This window comes from Pteropus vampyrus, unplaced genomic scaffold (assembly GCF_000151845.1).
Source record: "Pteropus vampyrus isolate Shadow unplaced genomic scaffold, Pvam_2.0 Scaffold548, whole genome shotgun sequence".
Classification (NCBI taxonomy): Eukaryota; Metazoa; Chordata; class Mammalia; order Chiroptera; family Pteropodidae; genus Pteropus; species Pteropus vampyrus.
The window spans coordinates 677,137-689,796 of NW_011889329.1; the positions used below are offsets into that span (position 1 = coordinate 677,137).

General features: G+C 38.1%; 2 non-coding genes across 2 annotated transcripts; both read left to right on the forward strand.

Moving 5' to 3' along the window:
• Nucleotides 1-4,756: 4,756 nt before the first annotated feature.
• Nucleotides 4,757-4,875, forward strand: LOC111733330. The gene has a single exon (XR_002777941.1). It is a non-coding gene; the product is annotated as a 5S ribosomal RNA (ribosomal RNA).
• Nucleotides 4,876-8,274: 3,399 nt separating this feature from the next.
• LOC111733327 lies at nucleotides 8,275-8,381 on the forward strand. Its single transcript, XR_002777939.1, has one exon. It is a non-coding gene; the product is annotated as a U6 spliceosomal RNA (small nuclear RNA).
• The last annotated feature ends 4,279 nt before the right edge of the window (nucleotides 8,382-12,660 follow it).

Genomic DNA, 12,660 nt, shown 5'->3' on the forward strand with positions numbered 1-12,660 from the left:
TAGCTAGGGGTTTTTCAATTGTATCAGTCTTCTCAAAGAATCAGCTCTTTTTTGTATTAATTTTTTCTATTGTGTTTTGGTTCTCAATTTGATTTAATTTTTCTGTAATTTTAATTTTTTCATTCCTTCTGCTGACTCTGGGCTTCCGCTGTTCTTTTTCTAGTTTTTAAGATGTAATGTTAGTTGTTTCCTTGGGCTCGTTCTTGTTTCTTGACATAGGCTTGTAATGATATGAACTTTCCTCTTATTACCGCTTTTGCCGTGTCCCGCAAGGTTTGATATGTTGTACTATCAATATCATTCGTTTCTATGTATCTCTCGATCTCTCCTTTTATTTCTTCTCTGACCCAGTCATTCTTCAGTAGCATGTTGTTTAATCTCCTTGTATTTGTGGTTCTCTCTGCTTTCATTTTAGGGTTGATCTCCAGCTTCAAAGTATTATGATCAGAGAATACTGTTGGTATGATTTCAACCCTCTTATATTTGTTGAGGCTATCTCTGTGCCCCAGTATGTGGTCAATCCTTGAGAATGTTCCATGTGCACTAGGGAAGAATGTATAAGCAGCTCTTCTGGGATGAAAGGCTCTGTAAATGTCAATTATGTTCAGTTGGTCTAATGTATCATGTAAGGATGTTATTTTCTTATTGACTTTCTGTTTGGATGATCTGTCCATATCCAACAGTGGGGCTTTTAGGTGCCCTACTACAATAGCGTTTTGGTCTGTTTCTCTCTTTAGTTTTGTTAGTAATTGCTTTATATGTTTTGGGGCTCCCTGATTGGGAACATAGATATTAATAAGTGTTATGTCCTGTAGCCGTATGAAGTGTCCCTCAGTATCTTTCTTTACCTTTTCTATTTTGAAGTCTATTTCATCCAATATTAGTCCCGCTACTCCCTCTTTTCTCTGAATGCCATGTGCTTGAAATATCATTTTCCACCCTTTCGCGCTGAGTCCATATTTGCCTTTGGAGCAGAGATGTGTCTCCAGGAGGCAGCATATGGTTGGGTTTTGTTTTGTGATCCATTCTGCAACTCTGCGCCTTTTTATTGGTGAGTTCAGTCCATTTACATTTAGGGTGATTATTGAAATATGAGGTCTTCTTGGAGACATTTTATCTTTTGCTTTCCGGTAGCCCAGTGTTTTCATCGTTTGCTTTCCTTGTGCTTCTGTTTTCTTTATTTTTGTTGGCTTTTGTGGGTTTTGCCTCTGATGCTTCTTGTTTTATGTTATGTACTTCAGTTCTGAATCTTTGGTGTGTGGTTACCATTACGAATATGTAAAGGACAGTTATATGTATATAGTCGTCTGCTTTCTTCTGTGTGTGCCTCCTCTCCATTTCCCTTTGCGAATTTGGATCTTTGAAACCTCCCCTTTGCAGTCATTGTGATCTCAATTTGTCCCTATGTATGCTGAACGTTCATTATTATCTTGTGATAACAATTCTCTTCTTATTGTTTAAGCTTATAATGCCCTGTTCTTAGTAAGGGTTGCACTCCTCTGCTTCGATATGCCTGGTAGTCACTTTACTCCTAATTATGTATTTTTTTTGTCATTTTGTTTTCATTGAGCTGACCCCTTTCGTGAGTATTTCCTGTATTGCAGGCCTCGTAGTGGAGAAGTCCCTCCAGTTTTGTATGTTCGGAAAGGTCTTAATTTCTCCTTCATATCTAAAGGAGAGCTTAGCTGGATACATTATTCTAGGCTAGTAGTTCCTTTCACTTAATAGTTTAAATATTTGATTCCATTCCTTTCTGGCTCGTAAGGTTTGCGCTGAGAAGTCCGAGGATAATCTAATGGGTTTTCCTTTATGAGTTACCGTTTTCTTCTCCCTGGCAGCCCTGAGAATTCTGTCTTTGTGGTTGTTTTTTGATAATTTTACTACAATGTGTCTTGGTGAAGGCCTTTTTGGGTTGAGATAATTGGGTGTTCTGTTGACTTCTTGAATTCCAAGCTCCAGCTCATGCCTTAGATTTGGGGAATTCTCGTCAACTCTTTGTCTGAAAATGCTTTCTAGTCTCTGCTCCTTTTCTTCGCCTTCAATAATGCCCATTATTCTTGATAATGCCCATTATTCCTCTCCTGATGGTATCAGCTAGTTCTATTTCTCTTTCATTATTTTTCATTCTTTGGTTTCTCTCTTCTTCCTTCTGATTTATTTCTAGATTTCTGTCTTCGATATCACCGATCCTTTCTTCCATTTGGTCGACTCTACTTCTCAAGTTTGCTATTTCATTTTTTTCAAATCTTGCAGTGTGTTCTTCATCTCCAGAGGTGCTATTTGGTTCCTTTTGAGGGTTTCAATCTCCTTGCTCTGCTTATCTAGTTGTTTTTTCAATTCCTGAAATTGTTGATTTGAGTTGTTTTGGATCTCATTGAGTTTTTTCAGTAATGCCATCCTGAATTCTCTGTCATTTAAGTCACATATTTCTATGTTTTTCAGCTTATTTCCTGGAGATTTTTCTCTTTATTTCTGAGATTCTTGTCACCTTGGTTGTTCATGGTGTTCAATGGACTATTTCTCTGGCTGGGCATTAATGGAAGTGTATTCTGCTGTTTTTCCAGATAGAAGATTTATTATATAAAGATTTCTCTTTAGCCTGTTGCAAAGAAGGTGTTCTTCTTTTGGTTTCCAGTAGGTGGCGTCTAAGCTTCTTGGATCCTTGCTTTATATAAAGTCTCAATAATGCTTTTTAAATTCCTTGTAGATATTTAATCATGCTCACTACACTCAGTTTCAATTCCTGTCAGTGTCAGTGACAGTTTCAGCAGCATTTGCTCAGATTCCCCTGGGGGTTCCGTGGTGTTGGGTCTCAGAGGGTATGGGGGGAGGAGCCCTCTGGATTGAGGGTTGGGAGCTGTGGCTCTGTCTCGGTTTTGCAACCGTGGCTGGCAAAAATCAACTGTTGTTCCTCTGTGGTCCCGTCCTGCTTTCTGCCTATGGAGAGCTCACAGCTTTCCCAGGCAGAGCTGTTTGGCGAACTTGGCAGGAACTCACCACTTCTTCTCCCCTCCCCTTCCTCCTGCAGGTAGCTCTGACGGCTGCGAGGGGCAACTTCTTTATTTGTCCCAGTCTACTGCGCGACACTCAGTGTTCTGACCTGTGGTAGCTCTTATGCGCAGATCTCATGCTCAGACATGATGGTGTGCATTGGGTATTTTTTGTTGAGTTTTAGATGTTCAGCTCATTGTTGTTTCAAGGGGAGAGATCTGGGGACGTCTCTCACTCTGCCATGTTTCCAAAGATCAAAACTGAGTATTTTAATAATAAATTAGAAGTCACTGAATAAGCCATGTGCTTTCCTGACTTATGACAATGGAAGCTGCGTTTAGGTCTGATCCTTAAGAATCCCCCTCATCTTTGCCAGAAAGGCACGAAACTCCTTGAGTGGGACTTCCAAATAGAGCTGGCTCACAGCAGCTACTCGGTGATGCTTGAATGCCCGTAGAAAGCTTCCTGGCCCAGGCCGCTCAGCCTTTTGGAAACTAGGATCATCTGCGAGAAGCAATTTTGACATGAAGGATATATAAAACTCGAATTCTGGAGAGCAAGAACTGAAGCAAGGAGAAATTTTCTTCTTCTAATCATGTGTTCACACTGTCGCCTGAGGCAGCAGCTGGGGACCCTGCCCAGGCAATGTTCAGATATGCAGGCCAGCAGATCGCAGCTGCAAACCAAGCACCCTCCAATCGAATCTCCCTAGAGAGCATTTTAAACAGTATCCCAGCAATGTGAACAAAATTAAATATCGTGATACAAAGAAAAATTTTTCTGTCATTTTATTTTAAATATTGTTTTAGAATTTCTGATCAATTTAGTAATATATGAAAAAGAATAAAGTATAAATATTAAATAAATTATGATAGAAAATATAAATAATTTAAGAATAAACATGACAAGAGATGTTATTACCAATATAGAGAAAGTTACAAAACTATTAGAGGATATAACACAAAGTCTCTCTTATCTATGTATGTGTTTTCGTATAAATGCTGATACCATTGTGTTATTTTCTAATATTGTAGTCATATTATGGTTGTAGGGAAAGGCCATACTCCTATGGGCAAAGCGTGGATGTAGTCTCCTCAGAAAAGTGGTTATTCTACATAATCAATAATCTGGGCAAAAAGATAAGAATGTGGAACTGAGAAGGCAGGTCTTAGATATGCAAGGAAAGGAACTACTTCTCTTTCTCTAAGTCTAACACTCTTCGGTGCAGAAATCAGAGGGTTCATGCAAGGTGGGTTGCTAAGATGGTATTCACCTTGTGGAAATAGATGAGGACCAAGGATAAAATGGGGTTCTGAAAAGCAAACATTATAGTGTATTGGAAAGTACAATGATCTAGTTTCATATTACTCCTTGTGTTTTTTTATCTGCTGTTATTCTCAGTCTTTTTAAAATCTTTTTTACAACTTTATTGAAATATGAGATAATTAGTTGCTCATATTTACATTGTACAATTGAATGAGTTATTTTTCACTTATAGTTGGCATATAATAATATATTCATTTCAGTTGTACAGCATAGTGATTAGAGATCTATGTAACTCAAAAAGTGATCACCCAACTAATTCTAGTACCCCTCTTGCCCCTTACATATTTATTCCAACATTGTTGACTATTTTCCTTATGCTACACTTTATATCTCCATGACTATTTTGTAACTATCCATTTGTATTTCTTAATCCCTTTGCCCTTTCTCACCCCCCCCCTCAACCCCCTCTCATCTAGTAGCCCTCAAAATAGTCTCTGTAGTCTACAGCCATACTACCCTGAACACGCCCGATCCTGTCTGATCTCAGAAGCTAAACAGGGTCGGGCCTGGTTAGTACTTGGATGAGAGATCACCTAGGAAGACCAGGTGCTGTAGGCGTAAAAGAAGAAAGTCTCTGTATCTATAAATTTGTTTCCATTTTTGTAGTTGTTGCTGTCCTTTATTTTGTTCTTTAGATTCCACATGTAGGTGAAATCATGTGGTATTTGTCTTTCTCTATCTGACTTACTTCATTGAGTACAATACCCTCTAGGTCCATCAAGGCAACAACTTTTTCCATCCCCTTCCTTTTAGCCTGTGCGTGTCTTTTAATCTGAAGTGAGTCTCTCCTAGGCAGCATATGTAGGGGTCTTGTTTTCTTATCCATTTAGCCACCCTATCTTTTGGTTGGAGCACTTAATTCTTTTCCATTTGAGATATTTGTTGGTAGATATGAAGTTACTACCATTCTATAGTCAAGTTTTAGATACATGCTTTTTCTTCTTAAAGAATTCCCTCCAACATTTTCTGTAATATTGGCTTGGTGTTGATGGATTCCTTTAGCTTCCCCCCCACCGCCCGCCTCCAGGAAGCTCTTTATCTGTCCTTTGACTCTAAATGATAGCTTTGCTGGATAAAGCATTCTTGGTTGTAGATCCTGGGTTTTCATCACTTTGAATATTTTGTGCCAAGCTCTTCTGTCCTGCAAAGTTTCTTTTTAGAAATCAGCTGCCATTCTTATAGGTGCTTCCTTGTAGGTAATTAACTGCTTTTCTCTTGCTGTATTAAACCTTTGGCATTTTAAATATGGTATGTCTTGGTGTAGGCCTCTTTGGGTTTATCTTTTTGGGACTCTGAGCTTCCTGGGGTTGTATGTCTATTTCCTCCACCATGTAAGGGAAGTTTTCAATCATTATTTCTTCAAATATATATTCAACTTCTTATTCTATCTCCTTCAGGTACCCCTATGACGTGGATAATGTTACCCTTAATTTTATCCCATTGGCTCCTTAAATTATTATTATATTCTTGGTTACTATTTTCTTGCCATTCTGATTGGGTGACCTTGGCTTCTTCATCCTCTATATCAGTGTTTTGATCCTCTTCTTCCTTCCTCCATTCTGATTCCCTCTAATATACTCTTTATCTCAGATAATGTATTCTCCATTTCTGACTGGTTCCTTTTTATAATTTCCATTTCCATTTTTATGTTTTTTTATTTCTTTGTTGAAGTTCTCACTGAATTCATCTACACTTCCCCTGAGTTCACTGAGCATCTTTATAACCAGTGTTTTGAACTCTGCATCTGTTAGATTGCTTGACACTATATTTCCTGAAGCTCTGTTCTGTTCTTTCATATGGTTTCTGCTTCTTTGTCTTCCCATTTTGGCTGCCTTTCTGTGTCTGTTTCTATGTATTCAGTAAAGCTCCTAAGTCTCCTGGTCTTATTAGCATGGCTTTGTGTAGTAGGTCTTCAGTGGCCCATTCCTAAGAAGGATTCATTTGCAGGTCAAATTTAGCCCTAGGCTGTGCCCCTATGGGAGCCACCTGTTTTGATTCAGCAAGCAATCCACAGATGCTGTGCATAATCGCTTCAAGAAGCCACACCAGAAACTGAGGTCAGCTGCCACAGCTGTGAGTCTTGGCGCTTCTCAGCAAGTGGCACAGAAGTTGCTGAGGATACAACTGTGGCTTGGGTAGGGCTGCAAGTTGTGAGAGGCAAACTTTCATGGAATCCTCTGTTATCCAGTTCGATGAAGTCTCAGCTATGGTGGCACTGGATCTGCACATTGGGAGCCAGGAGGGCTCAACAGAGGAACAATGGATACTGCCAGCACTTCTGCTTGGAAGAAAGCCTCATCTCTGTTCCTCACTTCAACAATTCAGTGCCCTCTGTAAGTCTTGGTGTCCCCTGAACAGCCAACTGGGCACTGGTGCTCAGAATGAGCATGTCCATCACCGCAAAGGTCTGCTCGCAGATGCAGCCCCTTTAAGAGGCGTCTGCAGCTGCTACAGCCTCTACCGCTGCCACAGCCTCTGTCCCACTCAGCTGCTGTGGACCGGGCCTTGAATTTTTGCCCCCTCCTACCTCATACCATTGCAGGATGATTTCTTATTTCTCTCCCTAGTTGTAGGGCTTCTGTTCATCCAGACCCCAGGAGACTCTGCTTGCTGTTTGCTCTGTGTTTCCGTCACAGCTTTGATGTGGTCGCAAGAGGAGATGAACAAAGCCTCTATCATCTACAGCTGGTCTCTCCCAGTCTTTAGAACAATCTTTTTAAATGTGCCAGACTTACCTCAAAAAAAAAAAAAAAAGAGAAGGTACTCAGGAAAGGTTAATGTGTCTATATTTAGACTGAAGTGCTGATGGGCGAGTACAACCTCTTTTTTCACAGGCAAGCGTAAGTGGGGTCATTGGTAATTTTAATAATTGAGTGCTTGAGATAGGTACTGCTTTACATACATTAATTTATTCAATCAACTTAACGAACTAGTTAGATAAGCATTTTATTAATCCCAATCAACAGGTGAGAAAACTGAAGCACAGAGATGTGTAGTGACGTACCCAAAATTATACAGTAAGGGAAATGACAGCGGTTGAATAAAAACAGAGCCCTATCCAACCTCAAAATCCATGCTCTCAGTTACTACCTACTCCAAGAGACTTGAAAGAAAGACAATTGTCAAGGACAAGAGTTAACAGTTTTAGGCTTGATTTAATTAATAAAGTTTGATGTTTTCCTTTTAGGAGATAAAGGAAATGAATTCAATAAATGGAATATGCCATGTTCATAGATAGAAACCCTCAAATTATAAGGATATAAATTCTTCTAGAATCAGTTTGTTATTATTTAGCACCACAGTAAAAGTAACTCTAGAGATGCAGAGAATCTAGTTTATGAAAGGAAAATCTTTGGGCATTTTTTATTAATATATTTTACTTGACACTCTTAAGAGAGATACCTCAAGGAACAATAGAAGAGTCTTCTCCAAACCCTGTCCAAAGTATAAAGAGTTCTATAGTGCTAGTTTCTCCCTTGGTAACTCCATGCCAGAGCTCATCAGAACAAAAGAAGACTCTTGTACTTGGGTCTTTTAGGGCCCTCACCCACATCTCAGCTCCTTTCTCTCTATGAGACAAAAATATAATCCAACAGCCCATTTTTTTTGCTTTCTTTCATCTTTTCTCAAGACTTTCTCTCCTCAAGACTCATTCTCCCCTTTTTTAAATCACTTCTAACATTCCCACCCCTTTTTTTTCTTTATAAGCCTGTTGCTTTTATACTGATGGCTGCCATAGAAGCTCATTGAATCACCCCAAAACAGTCATTCCCCTTGCACACTCTGGGCTTCTGTGAGGATGGAAGGGGTTCACAAATAAAACACACAGAGCATTAAAACCAGGGGCCATCCCAGTGATCACGGATGTAATCCTGGAATTGGCTGAGGAATATAGAGAGATCTAACCATTCTCCACTGGGCAGTCTGAAAAGAAAAGAGCAAAAGTAACCTTCACTTGTGCTTGCTTCGGCAGCACATATACTAAAATTGGAATGGTACAGAGAAGATTAGCATGGCACCTGCATAAGGATGACACACAAATTTGTGAAGGGTTCTATATTTTTTATAAACTATATAAATGTCTAACCAATGTACTGCATACTTGAAACTAATAATAAAATAAAATAAAGTAGTCTTTACTCAAGGAGGAGCCCCAAGGGGCACAAAATAAATTCTCACATATGAAACACAGGATAATAATAAAAATAATTACAAGAAAAGAAAACAATTGGCCTTTGTGCATTGTCAAAATCCTGCTCTAGCTCTTTTCACATGGCCTGAGAAAGATCATGTAGTGTAGTGGTTAAGAGCATGGACTCAGCACCAAACTATATAGACTAAAAACCAGGCTTTTCCACTTATTGCCTAGGTAACTTTGGATAAGTTACTTCACCACTCTCTACCTTAGTTTCCTATTTGTAAAATGGGGTAATAATAGTCACTACCTCACAGAATTACTGTGAGGATTAAATGAAACAATATATGTAAGGTGACTGATACACTGCTAGCAATTATTATATCTTAATAAACTCAGCCTCCTCTACTGGAACCCTACGGTTACTTCTTTCATGTTTTTCTGTGCTGATCTAATTGCTTATTCTTTTGTTACAGGCAGTTTTACTGTTTATTCCCTCCCCACTTTCCTCATTCTTTGACTTTTTATATTGCCTCTTCAAACATCTCCTTCCTTCAAAATGCCCTTTTGTAAGCTGCTGTTAAAGAACCAGAGTATCAAGGCTCAGTATTCTTCCCAATCCCAAGACCCAAGATTGCTTTCTCTTCCAGGGGCTCCAGCACTATTAATGAAAAATAGCCAAATCTAGGACACAGGGCTTGTTCTTTGGAGATTCTCAGATGTAAAACAACAGCTGTTCCATCACAAATGTTGTTTTTGAGAAATCTAAACTGTTCAGATTAGACCCATGCCAAAAAGAATGCTTTCAGACCACCGAGTATGTCCTAATTAATTTTTAGGCTGAGTCTAACTTAATCAGTCACCTGGAGATTTCTACAAATCTTCATTTACCTTATTTTATACATCTTTGCCATCGTCTCTCAAACTTCCCACATCTTCATGACAGCTACCACTACATACAGATGCCATCTGTTACTCAAGTTTCTTCCATAATGTCTTTTAACATTTGCTTTTGTATTTGTCCTTTGTTTTCAACTCCTCCCAAGTCCCTAGGCACATAAAAATAGCCAATCTGACTAAAAAAAATCAAATATTATGAACAGTTGAAGAAAATACACCAAGCCATTCAAGTTAAACAAGTTCCTTAAACCTAATGCAATATTCACAACATTGCCTAGGTCACTGAGCATGAGATAACAAAACTAATATAAGACAAAACAAGAAACCCATTCCTCTCAGAATAAAGATTCATGGATATAGCTGCAATCCAGGTACAGGAACAGCATATTTCATTGACAGTTCCATGTTCATATTACATTCTGGATATTACCCAATATCATTACAAGTCATTCTCAGCCATCCTTGGCAAAACCTTAGGATCAATTCCAGATAAAACAGGAAGAAGCACACTAAGTTGTGGACAAGCAATCTTTTGGCATCTCTCAGTAAAATCCACTGCAACCTGGGAGCAAGCATTTTAATTGTTAGCATTAATCATTAAGCACTCCATGATTAGACTGTGAGCTCCATGAGGACAGGGATTTTGTTCTGTTTTATCTAATGTTGTGCTCTGAGAACCTAGCATACTTAGGACACATTCGACAAATATTTGTTGAATGAGTGAATAATGGCATCCTCAATTTTACAGTATGGGATGCTGCACCCTCCCTGGCATTAACCTCCACAAAAATTAAGATGAAATACTTCTTGAAAAATTTTAAATCCCAAAATTTAGCTGAGTAAATTGATACTGATTTATTTCCAAAAAAGTAAAATCACTCTTTAAACAAATCCCCAGACCAAGAAAGAATTTTTAGATATCTACTAACATATCTAAAATTATATTCCTCATTGTAATGGATCATTCCTCAAAGATAATGTATCAAATTTGATAAATTCCTAATCTAAATCCCAACATGTTTGCTAAGACATTTAAGAAAAATGACTCAGAAATTCATTTGGAAAAATAAACAACTTAACAATGTCAAAGAATATTTTGCAAAGGAAGAAAAAGGGTAACAATATATGAAAATTGGAACACATTATAAAATAATATAATCTAAACAATATGGTACTGAAGTAAAATAAAAAAATAAAGAGAAGCAGCAAAAACGGAAAGGAATCCAGGAATAAATCACTTATATATAAGAATTTACTATGTCTTATAAGGTAAGCACCATCAAACATGGGGAAAGAAATATTAATAGTGTTAGGATAAATAAATCCACTTTGGGGGAAAAATCGGTTTGGATACATGCTTTATATTATGCACCATAAATTCTGGATGGATAAAAATATTAAGTATTTGAAATGGCGTTAATTAAAAACAGAAAGGATCTAGAAGAGAACATATGTTACATCTTTGGAAAAAATATATTTCAGGAAAAGAATTTAAAAGTAAATAATAAATGTTCATGATGGGACTGTTTAAACAAGTAAACTTCTGGACAACAAAATCAAAAATACCTATGATAATCTACAAAGATCTATGTAATTTGGATTGCTGGTTCCTCTCTGACCTCACATTTCTCACTACTAACTCTGCTGCAACCATGCTAGACTCCTTGGAAATACCATGCACAATCTTTCTTCTGGGCATTTGCACTTGCTTTTTCTTTTCCTTACCTGGAAGTCTTTCCCCCCAGATATAAACATGCTCATATGTACCTTATCGTATATGAAATAGCAATACCCTGAAAGAGTTGAAAAATGAAATAGCAAACTTGGGAAGTAGAGTCGACCAAATGGAGGAAAGGATTGGTGATATCGAAGACAGAAATCTAGAAATAAATCAGAAGGAAGAAGAGAGAAACCAAAGAATGAAAAATAATGAAAGAGAAATAGAAGAACTAGCTGATACCATCAGGAGAGGAAACATTAGAATAATGGGCATTAGCGAAGCGAAGAAAAGGAGCAGGGACTAGAAAGCATTTTCAGACAAAGAGTTGACGAGAATTCCCCAAATCTAAGGCATGAGCTGGAGCTTGGAATTCAAGAAGTCAACAGAACACCCAATTATCTCAACCCAAAAAGGCCTTCACCAAGACACATTGTAGTAAAATTATCAAAAAACAACCACAAAGACAGAATTCTCAGGGCTGCCAGGGAGAAGAAAACGGTAACTCATAAAGGAAAACCCATTAGATTATCCTCGGACTTCTCAGCGCAAACCTTACGAGCCAGAAAGGAATGGAATCAAATATTTAAACTATTAAGTGAAAGGAACTACCAGCCAAGAATAATGTATCCAGCTAAGCTCTCCTTTAGATATGAAGGAGAAATTAAGACCTTTCCGAACATACAAAACTGGAGGGACTTCTCCACTACGAGGCCTGCAATACAGGAAATACTCACGAAAGGGGTCAGCTCAATGAAAACAAAATGACAAAAAAAATACATAATTAGGAGTAAAGTGACTACCAGGCATATCGAAGCAGAGGAGTGCAACCCTTACTAAGAACAGGGCATTACAAGCTTAAACAATAAGAAGAGAATTGTTATCACAAGATAATAATGAACGTTCAGCATACATAGGGACAAATTGAGATCACAATGACTGCAAAGGGGAGGTTTCAAAGATCCAAATTCGCAAAGGGAAATGGAGAGGAGGCACACACAGAAGAAAGCAGACGACTATATACATATAACTGTCCTTTACATATTCGTAATGGTAACCACACACCAAAGATTCAGAACTGAAGTACATAACATAAAACAAGAAGCATCAGAGGCAAAACCCACAAAAGCCAACAAAAATAAAGAAAACAGAAGCACAAGGAAAGCAAACGATGAAAACACTGGGCTACCGGAAAGCAAAAGATAAAATGTCTCCAAGAAGACCTCATATTTCAATAATCACCCTAAATGTAAATGGACTGAACTCACCAATAAAAAGGCGCAGAGTTGCAGAATGGATCACAAAACAAAACCCAACCATATGCTGCCTCCTGGAGACACATCTCTGCTCCAAAGGCAAATATGGACTCAGCGCGAAAGGGTGGAAAATGATATTTCAAGCACATGGCATTCAGAGAAAAGAGGGAGTAGCGGGACTAATATTGGATGAAATAGACTTCAAAATAGAAAAGGTAAAGAAAGATACTGAGGGACACTTCATACGGCTACAGGACATAACACTTATTAATATCTATGTTCCCAATCAGGGAGCCCCAAAACATATAAAGCAATTACTAACAAAACTAAAGAGA